The 22,410-nt window shown below is 42.1% G+C and overlaps 1 long non-coding RNA gene across 1 annotated transcript; it reads left to right on the plus strand.

Annotated features, from left to right (window-relative positions):
* Positions 1-1,600: 1,600 nt before the first annotated feature.
* On the plus strand, positions 1,601-11,163 carry LOC135571454 (uncharacterized). The gene is made up of 2 exons (XR_010463828.1): positions 1,601-1,815; positions 6,401-11,163. It is a non-coding gene; the product is annotated as an uncharacterized LOC135571454 (long non-coding RNA).
* The last annotated feature ends 11,247 nt before the right edge of the window (positions 11,164-22,410 follow it).

Consider the following 22,410-nt stretch of genomic DNA (forward strand, 5'->3'; position numbering starts at 1 on the left):
CATGGAGACAGTGTTAAAGCAGTTATTATTAACAGTTGACATTAGAGCATATGACAACAGGATGAACAGTCATCTATAACACACATTGTAACTATTTTTGCAACATCTTATTCCATTACACATAACTATTTAAAACTACGTATGTCAGGGTATGACTAATGTTATAATGTGTTTTATTAACTGGGTGGTTTGAGCCCTCAATGCTGGTTGGCTGACAGCCGTGGTATATCAGTCTGTATACTATGGGTATGACAAAACATTCATTTTTACTACTCTAATTACATTGGTAACCAGTTTATAATAGAAATTAGGCACCTTGGGGGTTTGTGATATATGACCAATATACCACGGCTAAGGGCTGTATCCAGCACTAAGCGGGGTATATTGGCCATATACCAAACCTCCTTTGGCCTTATTGCTTAAACATAGCTGTTTTAAATGCTTTATGAATGCATACATAAGGACACCTACAGTAAAGTGTTACTGAGCATTACTTACACTTTATTAAGATTAGCACACACATTTTTTGTTTGTTTGTTTACATGATGGCACATTTTTCCATACAGCAATGTAAGGAAATGACATTCAGCAGTATGATAATATTTACCTCCTCCACTTAAGTCAATTTTCCATTTAATATTTAAAGATTTTGGAAATGTATTTAATTGGGTTGTTACAGTAGACTAGGAAACACGCAAAACTGTCTCCATGAAATATTTATCAATTAAATTATTTTATAAAGTTTTTATTTGGATTTTGTATCTATGTTCTTGGACAATCATATGCTTTACCCAAAGGGATATGGACTATTTTATCACCTTCCTGCCTATTTAATTGTACATGTTGGGATTATTTAAATTAATCTGTGACAACACATCATGAGTATCTATACAGGTTTGAGTTGCAAAATGTGTTATGTAAAAACGAACAAAGAAGGAAATTCAGTGTACTACATACCCATGGTGAAAAAAGTAGCTGTCAGTTTCTCAGTCTTCATTCTGAACTCCGTTCGTGCAGTTGTTTTCTGAATAGAAAGAAACATATAAATTAGATTGACAGGTCGGTCATATTAAAAAAAATATATAAACAAATTAGTTGTTTATGTAAATGGAATGTTATAGAAGGGGCAAGATATGTGTTTAGTAATTTCACATTTTTGAGAAAACTTAACCCAAACAGTAAATTACTTCCTCATCCTTGTGTAATATGGGGACCCCAAAAAACATAAACAAAGGCTCCAAAAACAACCAAATGCATACTTTTAAACTGCAAATCTCTCAGTATAGTGATGCAGGTTATTCTGAACTTTATCTGCAATGTTATATGACATTTTATTGCGACTGGAGCAATACTTCTCTGTCCATTCTACAGGTAACTGCCAAAATAAAGGAAACACATGAGAGATAGAAAGTATATTGAAAGCATGGTGTGCTTCTACACAGGAAGTTCCAGACACTGGTAGAATCTATGCCAAGCGCATTTAAGTTTTTCTGGCGGCTCGAGGTGGCCCACGCCCTTTTAAGACACTTTGTTATGGTGTTTTCTTAATTTTGGCAGTTATCTGTTGCAGCAGGCTGCACAGAGAATGGAACAGCTGGATAGGGGAAATGGCACATGTTGCGCAAAAGGGAATATGACATTGCAGATCAAGTTCGGAATGACACAATTTCAAGTGTACAACATCTAAAGACCTGCATCACTATACTGAGAGCTGTCTCTAAAAGGACATATTTAGGTGTTTTTGGAGCCATTGTTCATGTTTTTTCAGGTCCCCATACTACGCAACCAGGATAAGGAAGTGATTTTCTGTTTGAGGTAAGTTTCTCAAAAACGTTAATTCACCAAAAAACAACCAAATAGAGTTTTGGTTGTAAATGTTTTTACTTATCCTTTAACCACTACTGTGACAGACTGCATTCAACTAAATGTGTAACCTGGTAAGGAAACATTTGCACTTGAACTAAATGCTAGATTAAATGCTAGAAAGGTGCTAGAAAGGTGACTAAATGCTAGAAAGGTGACTTTCAATTTAGCGTATGCAGAGTTCACCGTTAATGCATCCTGCAAACATGGGAACATTGTCTTTAAATTCCAATCGTGCTACAGCTCAGAACTTCAGCGGTAATACCTTTTTTGCACTATTGGTTAGAGCCTGTAAATAAGCATTTCACTGTAAGATCTACTACACCTGTTGTATTCGGCGCACGTGACAAATAAACTTTGATTTGATTTGAATAGAATCTAGACTTAAATATGGTATGACATATCAAGGGGTGTGAATGCAATCAAGACATCTCAGTTAAAACATTTCCGATACTTCTTTGTAGAGTAGCTTTTGTAGAATGAAATGAAAACTTTGCTAGGGTGTGAATTATTTCACAACACCGACTATAACTGCTGTAAACATGAACAGGGCCTTTGGAAAGTATTCAGACCATTTGAACTTTTCATCATTTTGCTACAGCCTTATACTAAAATGTATTCAATTGTGTCTTTCCCCCTCATCAATCTACACACAATATCCCATAATGACAAAGCAAAAACAGATTTTTTTTGTTGTTTTTTGTTGTTGTTGCTGATTTATGATTTACAGAAATATTACATTTACATAAGTATTCAGACCCTTTACTCAGTACTTTGCAGAAGCAGCCCAGAAGTGATTACAGAATTTAGTCTTCTTGGGCTCTAGCTGGGCCATAAGATTGGCACACCTGTATTTAGGGAGTTTCTCTCATTATTCTCTGCAGATCCTCTCAAGCTCTGTCAGCTTGGAAGAGAGCGTTGCTGCACAGCTATTTTCAGGTCTTTCCAGAGATGTTCTATCGGGTTACATTTTGGGCTCTAGCTGGGCCACTCAAGGACATTCAGAGACTTTTCACGAAGCCACTGCTGCATTGTCTTGGCTGTGTGCTTAGGGTCGTTGTCCTGGTGGAAGGTGAACATTTGCCCCTGTCTGAAGTCCTGAGCACTCTGGAGCAAGTTTTCATCAAGGTTCTCTCTGTACTTAGCTCCGTTCATCTTTGCCTCGATCCTAACTAGTCTCCCAGTCCCTGTCGCTGAAAAACATCCCCACAGCATGATGCTGCCACCATCGTCCTTCACCGTAGTGATTGTGCCAAGTTTCCTCTAGACGTGCTGTTTGACATTCAGGCCAAGGAGTTCAATATTGGTTTCATCAGATCAGAGAATCTTGTATCTCATGTTCTAAGAATCTATAGGTTCCTTTTGGCAAACTCCAAGTGGGATGTCATGTGCCTTTTACTGAGGAGTGGCTTCTGTCTGGTAACTCTACCATAAAGGCCTTATTGGTGGAGTGCTGCAGAGGTGGTTGTCCTGCTGGAAGGTTCTCCCATCTCCACATAGGAACTCTAGAGCTCTGTCAGAGTGACCATCGGGTTCTTGGGCACCTCCCTGACCAAGGCCCTTCTCCCCCAATTGCTCTAGGAAGAGTCTTGGAGGTTTCAAATATCTTGTATTTAAGAATGATGGAGGCCACTGTGCTCTTGGGGACCTTCAATACTGCAGACATTATAGAAACAGGATGCACCTGAGCTCAATTTCGAGTCTCATTGCAAAGGGGCTGAATACTTATGTAAATAAGGTATTTCCGTTTTAAATAAATAAAACAAATCTAAAAACCTGTTTTCGCTGTGTCATTATGGGGTGTTGTTCGTAGATTGTGTTTGTAGAAAAAAATACATATTTAATCCATTTTAGAATAAGGCTGTAACTTAACAAAATGTGTAAGAAGTCAACGGGTCTGAATATTTTCCGAGGGCACTTTACATCCTGGTGAAATTTCACAGTAAAATCAACATTTGTGTTAAAAATGTTGTGTGAGAAATCAGCCTAATTTTGCATCACTTCAATCGTGTTACTTTATAAAAGAGCTAAAGTAATTTTATGTTTTCAATTGGTCTGCAAGTGCCCAGAAATTCACTCTGAATTCTATACTTATTTTGTGACAGTAATAGGTGTAGTTCATCAAAGTGGAGGGTTTTTAAAATATAGCACATAATACATAAAATAATATAGTCAAATCCACATTAGCGTTGTATTTTTTGCAAGATGAAATTATAATTTGATATGCTTTTAAAAAACATGTAAGTAAACTGTTACCGCCAAGTTCCATTTATATACTGTAAAAAAAATATGTTTACTTACCTACAACAAATACCACTGCCAGCCTCCTTATTCCTTTAAATTCACCAAATATCAATTGAGGAAGGAATTTGCCTATGACAAAAACAATCACAATATGCCTCTATTCTAAAAGCTCATCATCTATCTAGTTCTGTTCTAAATGTTTTTTTTGGAAATCTAACTTTTCATAATGCATACGGTCATGCCAATGTATCTGTAGTTACTAGTTAAATCACTTCAGAGCTGATCTGATTCCAAAGTTCTTGTCTTGCCTGTAACTAAAATATTTTGGGAAGCACAAGAGATAATATAAAATAAGGGAGGAACAAAAAATGGGCAGGTAAATCTATGTGGGAGGTCTTTAGGTTAATACCATCTTTGTTTTTTCCTTTGATACTAATTTGGTAAGAAAACTGGTCAGGTGAAAACTAGTTAGGTGTTCTGACGCCACTAATTTTGTCATGCCGTGCAGGTGATGTACAAATCTTTTGGGAGGGACAATCTGAGAAACGGGTGGGACAAAATATTGACAGGTGAATCTGTGTGTGAATATAATAACATTGTTGGTTTTCAGCCAATTGTTTTTTTTTCAAAATATGTTACAACATTTGATATAGCAATACATTTGCTTCACTGCACTTAAAGGACAAATCCACTCAAAAACTATATTTTGGTATTTGATTCATTAGTCCACACTTGATACAGTCCCAAAATGTTTTGCATGTCTGTGATCAACTTTGCAAGATAAACAACTTTCAAAATACAGAAAAATAGCCGGTATGATGCGCTTTGTATCATATGATGCATTTTGCGTCATACCGCCTGTATTTTCTGCCTGAGTGAACGACAAGAGCTCAGATACACATGAAAACATGAAATTAACCTGGGAATCGATATAACATGCATTGCTCAGAGATGACCAAACATTATGTAACAAATCAAAAAGATTAATATTTCCTTTAATTTACCTAACTTTTGAGCCATGTGGAATGAACTTGTAAATGTACTGTATATTGTATTGATTTATTTCAATATTATTATAATTATTACAATGTTTTAAGTAAAATATTGTTTGCTCTGTGGCCTGAAGTGAGTACCAAGTCTGTTTCACAGTCCTCAATCCCACTCACACACCTATCTCAAGAATGACTCAAGGAAGATTTTTCAGATGCTTAAATCACTTGACATTATATGACGGAAAGTGACCACCATCGTGTGAGAGATACATTCTTAAAAAACAAAACAGGGCCTGTATTTATAAAGAGTGCTGGAATAGGTTTACCGTTGCCCTTTGCTTTTAACATTTTTACTTTTAGCTTTTGCCTTTTTGATCTGAGAAGCTTCCAACTCCCTGAGACAATCCAGACGCTCCTCCAGACCCGTATCTACAGGATCCTAACAGAGGCTGGAGAACAGCCAGAAACACCGCCCCCAACACCACCCTCCATTTATTCCCTCCCAAGAACTGCATCCAGGTAGACTGAGCTACACCCAAACCGTTCACAGACCCAGAGGCCCTATGCAGAGACTGGATACTGGGCCACTTCTGCCCTCCATGGCAGCCCCAAACCTGCAAAAGTAGCCACAACCAGGCAGGTTGACCTATGCACAGGCTGTCTGCTGACCCAGAAACTCCCCTGAGAGAATGGAGCATGGTCAGCCACTCCGACCACCTGCAGCCGTCCACTCTTGCAGCAGGAGCCTCATCCAATCAGAAGAAGCTATACAGGGCCCCTCACCAATCTAACAAATGCTCAGTCTACTCTGCTTTCATCTATTTGGTCAGGGACCTTGGCAAACAGTCAGCATACGCAACCCCAGCAAATACTGATCACAAACAGAGTACATAAAACTGCAGATGACCCTCTGCTAATATATCAATCTCCCCATTTGGCTGATTTCATTGTTGATCAAATGTATTATTTGCTGTGCTTGACAGAGACTTTGCAACAACCAAATTATTAAACCAGCACTGGCCACCGAGAAGTTGGGATAGCAATGATCTGTTGATCAAAATTGCAAGTAAAGGGAATTCCAATAGAGAACCCAGCCTCATTTGAATGCTTCGTTTATAAATGGATTACTACTACTGAAAATGCGGTGCCAATTGTGGTCTATTGCCCTCCTAAACCGAATGCCTGATTTAAGTGACAATGGAGTAATTTAGTTTACGAAAGTTTAATCAGGAAGGCTGGTCTGAATGGTGTTTAACTTCATCCAGTAATCATAACAATTAATTTAATTTCCTATTCTACAGGCATAGCGGGAATGAATAGGAACGTATCAGCTGTGTAAGGGCTATTTGACCAAGAAGGAGAGTGATGGAGTTATGCGTCAGATGACCTGGCCTCCACAATCACCTGACCTCAACCCAATTAAAAAATGGTTGAGCTGGACGGCAGAGTGAATGAAAAGCAGTCAACAAGTGCTCAGCATATGTGGGAACTCCTTCAAGACTGTTGCAAAAGCAATCCAGGTGAAGCTGGTTGAGAGAATGCCAAGAGTGTGCAAAGCTGTCATCAAGGCAAAGGGTGGATACTTGATGCATGATCCCATATGTGTTATTTCATAGTTTTGATGTCTTCACTATTAATCTACAGTGTAGAAAATAGAGAGAAACCCTTGAATGAGTAGGTGTGTCCAAACGTTTGACTGGTACTATATATTGCTTCAATGAAAAAACAAGTGCCATTGAAGATTGATTTATTGAAACTGCAATATCAACTGGTTATATCCTGGAACAAAAAGGTATTAACCTCAGCAGTGTGTCGTTTGCTTGTAGAAGCTTATGGCTGTGCAATGGCAAAGCCTTGTTTTGTTAGTTTAGCAGACAAGACGCTCATATTTCCAGAGCCCTTATCACAGTCAAGACACCTATTTTATAGTAAAAACATGATGTAACATAAGGGAATATAATAGAACAGAATAGTGTGAAGTGATTCACATCTCGCTTCTTAAACAGTTATTCTCAGAGTGATCATTTGAAACAAGGTCTATTTGGCAAGTTGAAAGACATTTTTCAGGGTTACAAACCAAAATCTCCTTTTGATATACATGTCTTAGATTTAGTTTATTATGTATGTTCCTTGGAATTTTCTAAATGGATTAAATTGTCCCAAATGGACAGTACTTCAGTGAACACTCAAGGGGGTGAATTATGGCCACGAATTTTGTTTTGTGTGCAGGCCTAGGCTTATTGATTGTGATGAAAATGCTCTCTTTGTCTTTATCAAACAAATGTTTTTGCATATTATCCATGTGGATCCTGTCTATCTTTAGAGGGGTAATGCCTCTTTCTACAATTTTGCTTCTTAGAATCTGATTATAAACCTAACCCTTAACACTAACTTTAACTACACTGTTAACATTATGACAAACCTTTTAAATTCATGACTTTGTATAATATTTCGAAATTTACTTACTGTCTATGGTAACTAGTGACAACCGCAAAGTGGCCTTAGTGGAAAATTACCCAATCATTCCAAAACTGCAGCTCATTGTTGAAACACATATTTCCCTACTTCAATCAACCATTCCATTTGGAATTTTGCTTGTGTATCCCATCAGTTAAATATGTTTTTTAAGCATTTATCAGCACAAGTGTGTAGAGTGAGCAGTTGTGTCACGTTCTGACCTTTGTTTTGTCTTCATTTAGTATGGTCAGGGCGTGAGTTGGGGTGGGTAGTCTATGTTTGTGTTTCTATGTTTTTTATATTTCTGTGTTTGGCCTGATATGCTTCTCAAATCAGAGGAGGCTGTTTATTGTTGTCCCTGATTGAGAACCATATTTAGGTCGCCTGGGTTTCACTGTTGGTTTGTGGGTGTTTGTTTCCGTGTTTGTCATGATGGTGTCATCATCCAGAGAAAGGGAGAATGTCCTCAGCCAGCTCTATGCACTCTTAGAGCCAATATGCCAAGACATGTTTTGCTGCAATTAAGTTTCAGGAAGTTCAACTGCATCCACCTCTTGATTGCATCTAGACAGTCTGCCAGTTATTTGTTACAGTCCCTATTTGTCCTTGTATATATTTGTGTCAGCAGAAAAATTACAGTTCAGTCCAAATCTATGGATAAGTATACCATCTGGGAGCAAGTACAGTTGTCACGACTTCTGCCGAAGTTGTTGCCTCTCCTTGTTCGGGCGGTGCTCGGCGTTCGACGTCACCGGTCTTCTAGCCATCATTGATCCATTTTTCATTTTCCATTGGTTTTGTCTTGTCTTCACACACACCTGTTTTCAATCCCATTCATTACCTGTTGTGTATTTAACCCTCTGTTTCCCCTCATGTCTTTGTCAGAGATTGTTTATTGTCAGTGTAGTGTTTATTTGTATAGGTGCGCGACAGGTCTTCGTACTCATATTTGTTTATATTCATTTTTCTATTTAGTGTTATGGAGCATGTTACTTGGACATTTTTTGAAAGACTCCATTTTACACTCCGTTTGACTCTCCTGCGCCTGACTTCCCTGCCACCTATACACATATCTCTGACAACAGTGCATTCAGAAAGTATTCAGATCCATCGACTTTTTACTCATTTTGTTATGTTACAGCCTTATTCTAACATTGATTAAATATTTTTTTTACCTCACCAATCTAAACACAATACCCCACAATGACAAAGTGAAAACAGCCCCTCAGCACTGGAAAGCTCTAGCTTAGGGGTCACCAACCGGCTGATCTGTATGGACTGGTGTAGCATTTCTAGTTGATCACCAAACATTTCTATAAAAAGAACAACGATAAAGCGTTCCTTTTTTTGTATTCGTTTCGTGCTGGTAGGTGGTAGGTGCACTTGATTCAGCAGCCCTAGCATCTGGAAGGCAAAGTGTTCCCATTCTGAACCATTTCATGGTTCTGAACTCCACATCCCCAGCGGGCCCAGAGACCTTATCAATTGCACCTATACACTCTTATAAAAAAGGGATCTAGAAGGGTTCTTCGGCTCTCCCCATAGGATAAACCTTTTTGGTTCCAAATAGGACCCTTTTTGGTTCCAGGTAGAATCCTTTTAGGTTACAGACAGAACCCTTTTTTGGTTACAGGTATAACCCTCTGTGGAAAGGGTTCTACATGGAACCAAAAAGGTTTCTTCAAAGGGTTCTCCTATGACTGTTTTTAATTGTTTAATGTTGAATAGGCTTACATTTTAGACGTACTGTTTTTTTTTTTTTAAGTCTGATTGTTGATCTCGGCCTGTATGTTGATCTCGGCCTGTATGTTGATCTCGGCCTGTATGTTGATCTCGGCCTGTATGTTGCTCTCGGCCTGTATGTTGATCTCGGCCTGTATGTTGATCTCGGCCTGTATGTTGATCTCGGCCTGTATGTTGATCTCGGCCTGTATGTTGCTCTCGGCCTGTATGTTGATCTCGGCCTGTATTTTGACTCAAAGTGATCTTGCTCTAGCGGTACATGTCAAGGAGGCAGCTTCAATTACCTCATTCAAAAAATAACTAATGTTTGATTGCTTAAAGTCTACCTTTTTCATTAGTAGGTCATTTTTTTTAATGCATTGTGATCTTTGTTTCTACTTTTTGATGTATTGATGCTGTTTTTAGTTGTTTATTTCCCCCTACATTATGTTAATTGAGCTTGGGAAATGCACTCTACAAATGAAATGTTGTTATTGTTATCAGTATAATAACCCGGGTTTAATAATGGTGTAGTTGCTTTTAAAGACTGTGCCCTTTAGCTGGGCACTATGCTCCGAAGTGGTCAATACAATAGTTGAATTAAAAACAAATGATTTAGTGCAACTTGTTTCTAACCAGCAACATGTATCACTTCTGAACTTCTACATGCTCTCTGAGAAGAATAGCTGACTCAACTTGTCTAATGGTTTAAATCAGCTCCTTCTTGGCTATTAAGAAATGTTGTTATACCTGCTTGGCAAAGAGAGCATGTTTGTTTGTTTAGGGCGTGGAAGTTTTAGTTTGAACGGCTTGTATTACCCAACCTATTCACAGAGACAGTGCAGGGAAAGAATATCATTGTTGTAATATGAAATTTCACATTCAACAAAACCTGAGATGACATAGTCTCGGATATCCTAAACCATGGAGCATCTTAAGCTATTGCCTGGCTACCCTTCTACATCACTCTGGCCAACTGATGTTTCTTCTCCTCTATGAATCTGGATTTGCCTCCCTCCTCAATGATTTCTAGAACCCAAACACATTCTGACTGTTCTGATTCATCCCAGATACCGATGGGTCTGCATGATGACGATATCAACTTTGATACTCTGATTGGTTGGATTTGTTAGAAAACCAATCGCTGATGAGTTTTTGTACAATGCCGCTCATTTTGAAGTCACAGAAACGATTTTTGATATAAGAGTTTCAGACTGAATGTAGAATGTATGTAGCAATCGACAGAGCAGCAGAAATACATTCAGGGGCAATCGTCAGGCAACGTAAGCTAGGTAACGGCAGAAGGTCTGGGGAGAATGTCGGCTTCTCTCTGACGTTTCGAAAGGGGAAATGTGTTTAGGGCAAGATCCTCTTCAGATAGACAAGTCTTTTATCTATTTTGGGAAGTCAGGGTTTAAAATACAGGCAGGAATTCTGCCCATGTTTAGAAGCAGATCGTGATGTTACACGTGACGTGCTTCCCATTTCCAACTCATCCTTTCTGTCCCATGTGACCCTGGAACATCTACACACGTGTTAAAACTGGATTATTGGTACGTTACCAGAAGCAACCAGTCTGTCTAGTGAGAGATGACAGTCTCAAGCCCAAGCCAAAGTCGTCCTGTATGTGACAATCGGTTTTGGTGTTGATCATTAAATCATTCTGCATCTTCATTATGATTTGTATGCATAATTGATATCTATTTCTGAACGTTATAATGGAACCATTGTTAAGACATGGAACTTCTTTCATGTCATGTGTTTCATAATAAATTGTGTAATATATGTTGGAGCAAACCCTTCAAATATAAGGAGAAATATATCATATGCTTAGCTTCTACAATATTTGAACTATAAATGAATAATATGTTATCATAAAAACTAACACTTGTGTGATATCTAATTTCTTTCCTTGACATATTTGTGTCAGTGAATGAGGACCTCACCTGAACAGCCATGCACATCAATCCAGAATTACTTCAGGCATTTTATCCATCTTAAATATACTGAACAAAAATATCAATGCAACATCTAAAGCGTTGGTTCCTTGAGCTGAAATATGAGGCCAAGAATGTTCCATAAGCACAAAAAGCATCTCTCAAATTTTGTGCACAAATTTGTCGACGTCAAAATCTCATTTTTCAAATCTAATTTTAGTCACATGCTCTGAATACAGTGAAATGTTAACTTAAGAGCTCCTAACCAACAATACAGTTTAAAAAAAATATGAGTACGAATAAGTAATTAAAGAGTGGCAGTAAAATAACAATAGCGAGACTATACACAGGGGGGTATCTGTACAGAGTAAATGTGTGGGGGCACCGGTTGGTTGAGGTAATATGTGTATAGAGGTAGAGTCATTAAAGTGACTATGCATAGATGATAACAACAAGGTGTTGCAGCGACGTAAAAAGGGGGGGGGGGGGGAGTGCAAATAGTCTGGGTAGCCATTCGATTAGATGTTCAGGAGTCTTATGGCTTGGGGGTAGAAACTGTTTATAAGCCTCTTGGACCTAGACTTTGCGCTGCAGTACAGCTTGCCGTGAAGTAGCAGATTTTTAGGGCCAATTCTTAGGGCCTTCCTCTGATACCAGGTGTAGAGGTCCTGGATGGCAGGAAGCTTGGCCCCAGTGATGTACTGGGCCGTACACACCCTCTGTAGTGCCTTGCGGTCGGAGGCCAAGCAGTTGCCTTACCAGGCAGTGATGCAACCAGTCAGTATGCTCTCGATGTTGCAGCTGTAGAACCTTTTGAGGATCTGAGGACCCATGCCAAATCTTTTCAGTCTCCTGAGGGGGAATAGGTTTTGTCGTGCCCTCTTCACGACTGTCTTGGTGTGCTTGGACCATGTTAGTTTGTTGGTGATGTGGACACCAAGGAACTTGAAGCTCTCAACCTGCTCCACTACAGCCCCGTCGATGAGAATAGGGGCGTGCTCGGTCCTCTTTTTCCTGTAGTCCACAATCATCTCCTTTGTCTTGATCACGTTGAGGGAGAGGTTGTTGTCCTGGCACCACAAGGCTAGGTCTCTGACCTCCTCCCTATAGGCTGTCTCGTCATTGTCGGTGATCAGGCCTACCACTGTTGTGTCATAGGCAAACTTTTAATGATGGTGTTGGAGTCGTGCCTGGCCATGCAGTTATGAGTACAGGAGGGGTCTGAGCACGCACCTCTGAGGGGCCCCTGTGTTGAGGATCAGCGTGGAGGATGTGTTGTTACCTACTCTTACCACCTAGGGGCAGCCTGTCAGGAAATCCAGGATCCAGTTGCAGAGGGAGGTGTTTAGTCCCAGGGTCCTTAGCTTTGCATGCTCCCTCATCCCTGTTAGTATTTGTGATTTGCCTAGATAGTTGACAGGTGTGGCATATCAAGAAGCTGACTGAACAGCATGATATATTACACAGGTACACCTTGTGCTGGGGACAAAAAGCTGCTCTAAAATGTGCAGTTTTGTCACTGCCAGCGAGTTGCTGTGAAAACTCACTGGGAACAGTATAGCTGTTGATTATTGAAAAATATAACTTATAAATTCCACATGCGCTTAGTACAACTGTCTTGCATGGGGGGAACCCAAAATACAAGCTAGTTTTACTCTTTGTTTGGAAATAATGTATAGTTTAAAACAGTTAACATTTATTTTCATCTTAAAGCAGATGAAAGTACTTGCATTAGAGGAAATGTCTATGAGAGGTATAACATTTGCCGAGCCTCATCCCTCAGTTATTTACCAAGCGGCCGAGCCACTGTTCTTTGGTTTTAAAGAGATTCTTCTGTACTTTGTATATTTTTTTGCCAACAGTTCTGAAAGTAGAGCTCACGAACCGAAAGTTGTGTGCTACTTCACATAGATAGTCCCTGTGCACCAGAATGCCAAGGTAACCCGTCTAAATGACTATTGCCCCATACCACTCACATATGTAGCCATGAAATGCTTTATAAAGCTGGTGATGGCTCACATCAACACCATCATCCCAAACAACCTGGACCCACTCCAAATTGCATACCGTCCCAACAGATCCATTGACGACACAATCTCTATTGCACTCCATACTGCCCTCTCCCACCTGGACAAGAGGGACACCTATGTGAGAATGCTGTTCCTTGACTACAGCTCAGCGTTCAACACCATAGTGCCCTCCAAGCTCATCACTAAGCTCAGGTCCCTGGGACTGAACACCTTCCTCTGCAACTGGATCATGGATTTCCTGGCGGTCCGATGCCAGGTGGTATGGTTAGACAACAACACATCTGCCACACTGACCCTCAACATGGGGGCCCCTCAGGGGTGCTAGCTTTGTCTCCTCCTGTACTCCCTGTTCTCCCGCGACTGCGTGGCCACGGATGATTCCAACACCATGAAGTTTGCTGACGATGTGACAGTAGTAGGCCTGATCATCGATGATGATTAAACCTCCTATAAAAGGTCAGTGACCTGGCAGTATGGTGCCAGGAAAACAATCTTTCCCTGAACGTCAGCAAGACAAAGGTGCTGATAGTGGATTACAGGAAGGGGCTGTAGTGGAGCAGGTCGGAAGCTGATGCTTCTGCTTATTCTCTATCCTATTGAATTGTGTTTGGTAAATAAAGATTGTGGTAATATTTCAATCAGTACAGAAATCTGTAGGTGGCTTAACTTACCCCTTAGCCAGGGTAAGTTGTGCCAAGAGACCACTGTCTGTGGGTAAGCCATGTTTTTAAAACTGTAATGTTTACATACATTCTGATTATTTCCAGGGATACACAACATTCAGAAATGTAGATATCTTTGTTAGAAAGAATACAATATTTCCTTTGACAGAGTGATGCTGAATGTAACAAATGTCTCAACTTAATATATAATTATTTTTAAATTGATTTAATTGTCATGTTTTTGTAAAAATCTGCCAAAATAGTCCATGGTCAAAGTGGAAAACAATTCTAATATTTGTAAAACATTTAGGAAAAGTAAAACACTAATATCTTGATTACAGCTGTGTTTCTTAGGGAAAATCTAAGAGCTTTCCACACCTGGATTGTGGAACATTTGGCAATTATTATTTTCAAAATTCATCAAGCTCCGTCAAATTGATTGTTGATCATTGACAGCAGCCATTTTCAAGAGCTTGCCATATATTTTCAAGCAGATTTAAGTCAAACTGTAATTTGGCCACTCAGAAACATTCACTGTCTTTTTGGTTTAGCACATACAGCAGCTATTCTTCCTGGGGTCCACATAAAATGTACAAAAGAGTAAAAGACAAGAACAACTTAAAAACATAAAATGTAAATAAAGTTATCTACATATACATACAGTTAATTCGGAAAGTATTCTGACCCCTTCCCTTTTTCCACATTTCGTTACGTTAGAGTCTTATTCTACACACAATACCCATAATGACAAAGTGAAAACAGGTTTGTAGAAATGTTTGCAAATAAAAAACAGAAATATCTTATTCTACAAAAATATTCAGACCCTTTGCTAAGAGACTTGAAATTGAGCACAGGTGCATCCTGTTTCCATCCTTGATCTTTCTACAACTTGGAGTCCACCTGTGGAAAATTCTATTGATTTGACATGATTTTTAAAAGGCACACACCTGTCTATGTAAGGTCCCACAGTTGACAGTGCATGTCAGAGCAAAAATCAAGCCATGAGGTTGAAGGAATTGTCTGTAGAGCTCAGAGACAGGATTGTGTCGAGGCACAGATCTGGGGAAGTGTACCAAAAGACTTCTGCAGCATTGAAGGTCCCCAAGAACACAGTGGCCTCCATCATTCTTAAATGGAAGAAGCTTGGAACCACCAAGACTCTTCCTAGAGCTGGCCGCCTGGCCAAATTGATCAATCGGGGGAGAAGGGCCTTGGTCAGGGAGGTGACCAAGAACCCGATGGTCACTCTGACAGAGATCCAGAGTTCCTCTGTGGAGATGGAAGAACAAATTTTAAAAAAATGTTGCTACATTTTTTTATGCTTTCCGACCGAATCGAGGCGGCCGTTCACATTTGTGCAAAAAATATGTAGAAAAATAATGTTTTTGTGATTATGGAACATTTCTAAGGTATTTTTTTATTTCAGCTCATGAAACATGGGACCAATACTTTACATGTTGTGTTTATATTTTTGTTCAGTGTATATACACCAACCATGTGCAACAATGCCCAAGTTTCCTTAACCACTACAGATAACAAATCCTAACTGCTAAATTGCCTCATATATATTGCACCATTTCAAAATGGATTAACAATACTACAGTGAACACTCAAGAGGATGAATTATGGCCACGACTAGTAGGCCTAGGCTTAACACCCCGGCAGTCCTACAATCTAAGCTAGATGCCCTCAATCTCACACAAATCATCAAGGAACCCACCAGGTACAACCCTAACTCTGTAAGCAAGGGCACCCTCATAGACGTCATCCTGACCAACTGGCCCTCCAAATACACCTCCGCTATCTTCAACCAGGATCTCAGCGACCACTGCCTCATTGCCTGTATCCGCTACGGTGCCGCAGTCAAACGACCACCCCTCATCACTGTCAAATGCTCCCTAAAACACTTCTGTGAGCAGGCCTTTCTAATCGACCTGGCCCGGGTATCCTGGAAGGACATTGACCTCATCCCGTCAGTTGAGGATGCCTGGTCATTCTTTAAGAGTAACTTCCTCACCATATTAGATAAGCATGCTCCGTTCAAAAAATGCAGAACTAAGAACAGATACAGCCCTTGGTTCACTCCAGACCTGACTGCCCTCGACCAGCACAAAAACATCCTGTGGCGGACTGCAATAGCATCGAACAGTCCCCGCGATATGCAACTGTTCAGGGAAGTCAGGAACCAATACACGCAGTCAGTCAGGAACGCTAAGGCCAGCTTCTTCAGGCAGAAGTTTGCATCCTGTAGCTCCAACTCCAAAAAGTTCTGGGACACTGTGAAGTCCATGGAGAACAAGAGCACCTCCTCCCAGCTGCCCACTGCACTGAGGCTAGGGAACACAGTCACCACCGACAAATCCATGATTATCGAAAACTTCAACAAGCATTTCTCAACGGCTGGCCATGCCTTCCGCCTGGCTACTCTTACCTCGGCCAACAGCTCCGGCCCCCGCAGCTCCTCGCCCAAGCCTCTCCAGGTTCTCCTTTACCCAAATCCAGATAGCAGATGTTCTGAAAGAGCTGCAAAACCTGGACCCGTATAAATCAGCTGGGCTTGACAATCTGGACCCTCTATTTCTGAAACTATCCGCCATTGTCGCAACCCCTATTACCAGCCTGTTCAACCTCTCTCTCATATCGTCTGAGATCCCCAAGGATTGGAAAGCTGCCGCAGTCATCCCCCTCTTCAAAGGGGGAGACACCCTGGACCCAAACTGTTACAGACCTATATCCATTCTGCCCTGCCTATCTAAGGTCTTCGAAAGCCAAGTCAACAAACAGGTCATTGACCATCTCGAATCCCACCGTACCTTCTCCGCTATGCAATCTGGTTTCCGAGCCGGTCACGGGTGCACCTCAGCCACACTCAAGGTACTAAACGACATCATAACCGCCATCGATAAAAGACTCAGTAGCCTCGGCTTTTCGGATGACTGCCTTGCCTGGTTCACCAATTACTTTGCAGACAGAGTTCAGTGTGTCAAATCGGAGGGCATGTTGTCCGGTCCTCTGGCAGTCTCTATGGGGGTGCCACAGGGTTCAATTCTCGGGCCGACTCTTTTCTCTGTGTATATCAATGATGTTGCTCTTGCTGCGGGCGATTCCCTGATCCACCTCTACGCAGACGACACCATTCTATACACTTTTGGCCCGTCACTGGACACTGTGCTATCTAACCTCCAATCGAGCTTCAATGCCATACAACACTCCTTCCGTGGCCTCCAACTGCTCTTAAACGCTAGTAAAACCAAATGCATGCTTTTCAACCGATCGCTGCCTGCACCCGCTTGCCCGACTAGCATCACCACACTGGATGGTTCCGACCTTGAATATGTGGACACCTATAAGTACCTAGGTGTCTGGCTTGACTTCAGTACTAAACATCTTGACTTCATTATTAAACATCTTGACTTCAGTACTAAACATCTTCACTTCAGTATAGAACATCTTGACTTCAGTATTAAACATCTTGACTTCAGTACTAAACATCTTCACTTCAGTATAGAACATCTTGACTTCAGTATAGAACATCTTGACTTCAGTATAGAACATCTTGACTTCAGTACTAAACATCTTGACTTCAGTATAGACCATCTTGCGTTTATTACGAAACATCTTGACTTCAGTAAAAGTAAAACTTCACTTCCAGACCCATATCAAACATCTCCAATCGAAAATCAAATCAAGAGTCGGCTTTCTATTCCGCAACAAAGCCTCCTTCACTCACGCTGCCAAGCTTACCCTAGTAAAACTGACTATCCTACCGATCCTCGACTTCGGCGATGTCATCTACAAAATGGCTTCCAACACTCTTCTCAGCAAACTGGATGCAGTTTATCACAGTGCCATCCGTTTTGTCACTAAAGCACCTTATACTACCCACCACTGCGACTTGTATGCTCTAGTCGGCTGGCCCTCGCTACATATTCGTCGCCAGACCCACTGGCTCCAGGTCATCTACAAGGCCATGCTAGGCAAAGCTCCGCCTTATCTCAGCTCACTGGTCACGATGGAAACACCCATCCGTAGCACGCGCTCCAGCAGGTGTATCTCATTGAGCATCCCCAAAGCCAACACCTCATTCGGACGCCTTTCGTTCCAGTACTCTGCTGCCTGTGACTGGAACGATTGCAAAAAATCGCTGAAGTTGGAGACTTTTATCTCCCTCACCAACTTCAAACATCAGCTATCTGAGCAGCTAACCGATCGCTGCAGCTGTACATAATCTATTGGTAAATAGCCCACCCATTTTCACCTACCTCATCCCCACAGTTTTTATTTATTTACTTTTCTGCTCTTTTGCACACAAATATCTCTACCTGTACATGATCATCTGATCATTTATCACTCCAGTGTTAATCTGCAATATTGTAATTATTCGCCTACCTCCTCATGCCTTTTGCACACATTGTATATAGACCCCCCCCTTTTTTTTCTCTACTGTGTTATTGACTTGTTAATTGTTTACTCCATGTGTAACTCTGTGTTGTCTGATCACTCTGCTATGCTTTATCTTGGCCAGGTCGCAGTTGCAAATGAGAACCTGTTCTCAACTAGCCTACCTGGTTAAATAAAGGTGAAATAAAAAAATAAAAAAAAAATGATTCTGATGAAAATACGCTCTTTGTCTTCATCAAACAAACGTTTCTGCATATTTTCCGTGTGGATCCTATCTATCTTTAGGGGGGTAATAACCTAGTCTGACTTTAAATGCCACAAGCAGTACGCAAAGTATGGTCGTCACTAATGGTAGTTGCAACAGCCACAAAGTTATAAACCCTGCCTGTTTCTACAATTTCGCTTCTTAAAATCTTTATTTTAATGTAAGCTTTATTTAGCCAGGAAAAGCCCATTAAGACCAAGTCTCTTTTTCATCTTCTTGCCTGGCCAAGAAGGTAGCAATAAACAATACATTACATAATTAAAACATACAACATGATCCTGTCCCAAAAATATTTTTTACACTACTCTGTAACTGAGTCTCCCATCAATATTTTAGATTAATTCAGTGGTACTAACATATCTAGATGAAGCATGGATTGCAGATTATTCCATGCGTCTGGTGCAGAAGAAGAGAAGGCAGTCTTGCCTAATACTGTGAATGTCCTGGGGACTTTATGCAGCAACCACCTAGCAGACCGGGTATGGTAACTGCTGCTGGTGAAGGAGACCAGACTACAGAGGTAAAGATGGAGTTCACCCAAAAGGGCATTGTACAGTCCTGACCAAAATTTTGAGAATGACACAAATATTAATTTCCACAAAGTCTGCTGCCTCAGTGTCTTTATATAATTACGCTAGTGTCGGGAAGGACGGTCTCCTGGGCTACGGCAGTGTGGGAACAACAATCTGCCATTTGCAGGCATTTAGAGGAATTCACGGCAGAGGTGAGACGTTTTTGAGTCTCTGGTATCCAGGAGAAATTCTGCCAGCAAACTGCTTGACCGACTTCAAAACTCCCGTATTGTGGCAGACTACGCAGTGGACTTTCACACGTTTGCCGCTGAGAGTGCCTGGAATCCGTAGTCTCTTTTCGATACTTTTCTGCACGGATTATCTGACGAGGTTAAGGATGAGCTAGCTGCTCAGGAACTGCCGGTGGACTTTGACTCCCTTATTTCTTTAACCATTAAAATTGAAGGACGCCTAAGGGAACGCAAGAGTGAGAGGTCTGGTCTAGGGCACACTTGTGCACCCGATATGGCACGAAGGCAGCTCTTCCGAGCGGAGTCGAAGCCACCCGAGCTCTCTCATGAATCTACGACAGGTGAGTTGGATACTCCTGAGCCTATGCAGTTGGGAAGAACTAGGATATCAGTTTGGGAGCGCTCACTGAGGATGAATAATAACTATTGTCTGTACTGTGGAGGGGCAGGACACTTTATAGCTATCTGCCCTATTAGGAAACCCCTGTCTCTAGTGGGTACCAGTACTATGTTGAGTCAGACTGGGAGTTCCCTAATTTCCATCACCCGCACACCCCTTTTTGCTCTTGTGCTGTGGAGAGACCAATCTAAGTCTCTCCGAGTGCTCATTGACTCTGGGGATGATGAAAATCTTAAGGATGCCAAGATAGCTTTGGAGCTTGGTATTCCCACTCAGCCTCTCTCTGTGCCCATGGATGCTGGATGGCCGCTCTATAGGGGAAGTCACCCATAGTACTGGTAACCACAGTGAGACAATACAGTTCCTCCTCATTACTTCTATGTATGTGCGGTGGTTTTGGGATTTTCCTGGTTTCAAAAGCACAATCCGAATACTGCTTGGACTACAAGCTCCATCCTGGGTTGGAGCCCATTTTGCCATTCCCACTGCCTTCAAGCAGCACAGTTTTCCTCAAGTCATCTTCCTCAGAATGTTGGCAAGACTGGATGTCTCTGCTATCCCCAAAGAATACCATGACCTTCTGGAAGTATTCAGTAAGGCACGTGCTACTTCCCTTCCCCTCACCATCCTTATGATTCTCCCAGGCGCTACACCATCGGTTGTATTCTCTGTCTGGACATACATACATAGGAGTCTCTGGACACTGGGGCCGTCCGTCTGGGTTTTTCTTTGTGGAGAAGGACAAGACCCTGCATCCGTGTATTGACTACAGGGGACTTAATTACATTACTGTCATTATTCCTTACCTCTACTCGGCATTTGAACCTCTCCAAGGGACCACCATATTTTCCAAGTTGGACGTTCAAAATGCCTACTATCTGGTTTGGCTACACAAGGGGGATGAGTGGAAGACAGCCTTCAACACAGCCAGTGAACATTATGGGTACCAGGTCATGCCATTTGGACTCACCAACGCCCACACTGTTTTCCAGGCTTTGGTCAATTATGTGCTTCAGGACATGCTAAACCGGTTTGTGTTTGTGTGCCTTGACGACATCCTGTTTCCCCCCCCCCGATCTGCACAAGAACATGTTCATGTTCTTCAGCGCCTCCTGGAGAACCAACTGTTTGTGAAAGCCGAGAAGTGTGAGTTCCACTGCTCTACTATCACCTTAATGGGATATGTCATTGCTGAGGGCAATGTTCAGATAGAAAGGTGAAAGCAGTGGTGGATTGGCGTCAACCAACGTCCAGGGTGCAGTTACAATGGTTTCTTAGTTTTGCAAACTTCTACCGCCATTTCATTCGGGATTACAGCACCCTGGCAGCCCCCCTCTCGGCACTCACATCTCCCAAGGTACTGTTCAAATGGTCTCCAGCTGTCGACAAAGCCTTTGTGGACCTGAAGCATCAGTTCACAACAGCACCCATCCTCATCCATCCGGACCCCTTGCGTCTGGATGCTTCGGATGTTGGACTGGGGGCCATCCTGTCCCAGCGATCTGCCCAAGACCAGAAGCTTCATCCCTGTGCCTTCCTGTCCCATCGTCTCAATCCTGCTGAAAGGAACTATGATGTTGGCAACCGAGAACTCCTGGTGGTGAAGATGGTGTTGGAAGAGTGGAGGCACTGGCTGGAAGGAGCAGAACAGCCATTCCTGGTCTGGACTTACCATAAAACCTAGAATATCTCCATACAGCCAATTGCCTCAACTTCAGGGTCCAAGAATGTGAAGCCTGATGCCCTCTCCCACCTATACAGTTCCTCTGCCACACCCTCGACTTCTGAAACCATTCTCCCTACCTTGTGCCTTGCTGCCACTGTGGATTGGAGGAATTGAGAACCTGGTCTGGGAGGCCCAATGCTCCCAACCTGGACCTGAAGGGATCCCAGCTAACCGGCTGTTTGTCTCTAATCCAGTCCGGTCCCGGGTCCTGGAATAGGCTCATTCCTCCAGGCCGACCTGTCATGTAGGGTCCCGTCGTACACTAGCCTTCCTTTGACAACGTTTCTGGTGGCCCACAATGGTCCCTGACGTCTCTGCATTCCTCACCGTATGCACTGTGTGTGCTCAAAAGAAGGCTCCAAGCTCTTTCTGGCTTCCTGCAGCCGCAACCGGTTTCTCATCATCCCTGGTCTCATATATTGCTGGACTTTGTCACTGGGCTCCCTCCGTCTGATGGCAACACTGTCATTCTGACGGTAGTTGACCGGTTCACCAAGGCCGCCGATTTCATCCCTCTCCCCAAACTACCTTCTGCCAAGGAGATGGCCCAGCTTATGCTGCATCATGTCTTCTGGATCCATGGACTCCCGGTAGACATGGTCTCCGATTGGGGTTCTCGTCTCAGTTCTGGAAGGCATTATGCACACTTTTTGGGTCGTCGGCCAGCCTGTCTTCCGGATTCCATCCCCAAACTAATGGTCAGTCAGAGCGAGCCAACCAAGCCCTGGAGAACACCTTAAGGTGCCTGGTCTCAACCAACCCCACTACCTGGAGCCGTCAACTGGTCTGGGTGGAGTATGCCTGGAACACTCTTCCCAGTTCTGCCATGGGACTCTCCCCTTTCGAGTGCTCCATGGGGTATCAGCCGCCACTCTTCCCTGAACAAGAGCAGGAGGAACCTCGGCCCAGATGTTTATCCGCCGCTGTCGATGTATCTGGAGAAGAGCC

Source organism: Oncorhynchus nerka, linkage group LG4 (genome assembly GCF_034236695.1).
Source record: "Oncorhynchus nerka isolate Pitt River linkage group LG4, Oner_Uvic_2.0, whole genome shotgun sequence".
Lineage (NCBI taxonomy): Eukaryota > Metazoa > Chordata > Actinopteri > Salmoniformes > Salmonidae > Oncorhynchus > Oncorhynchus nerka.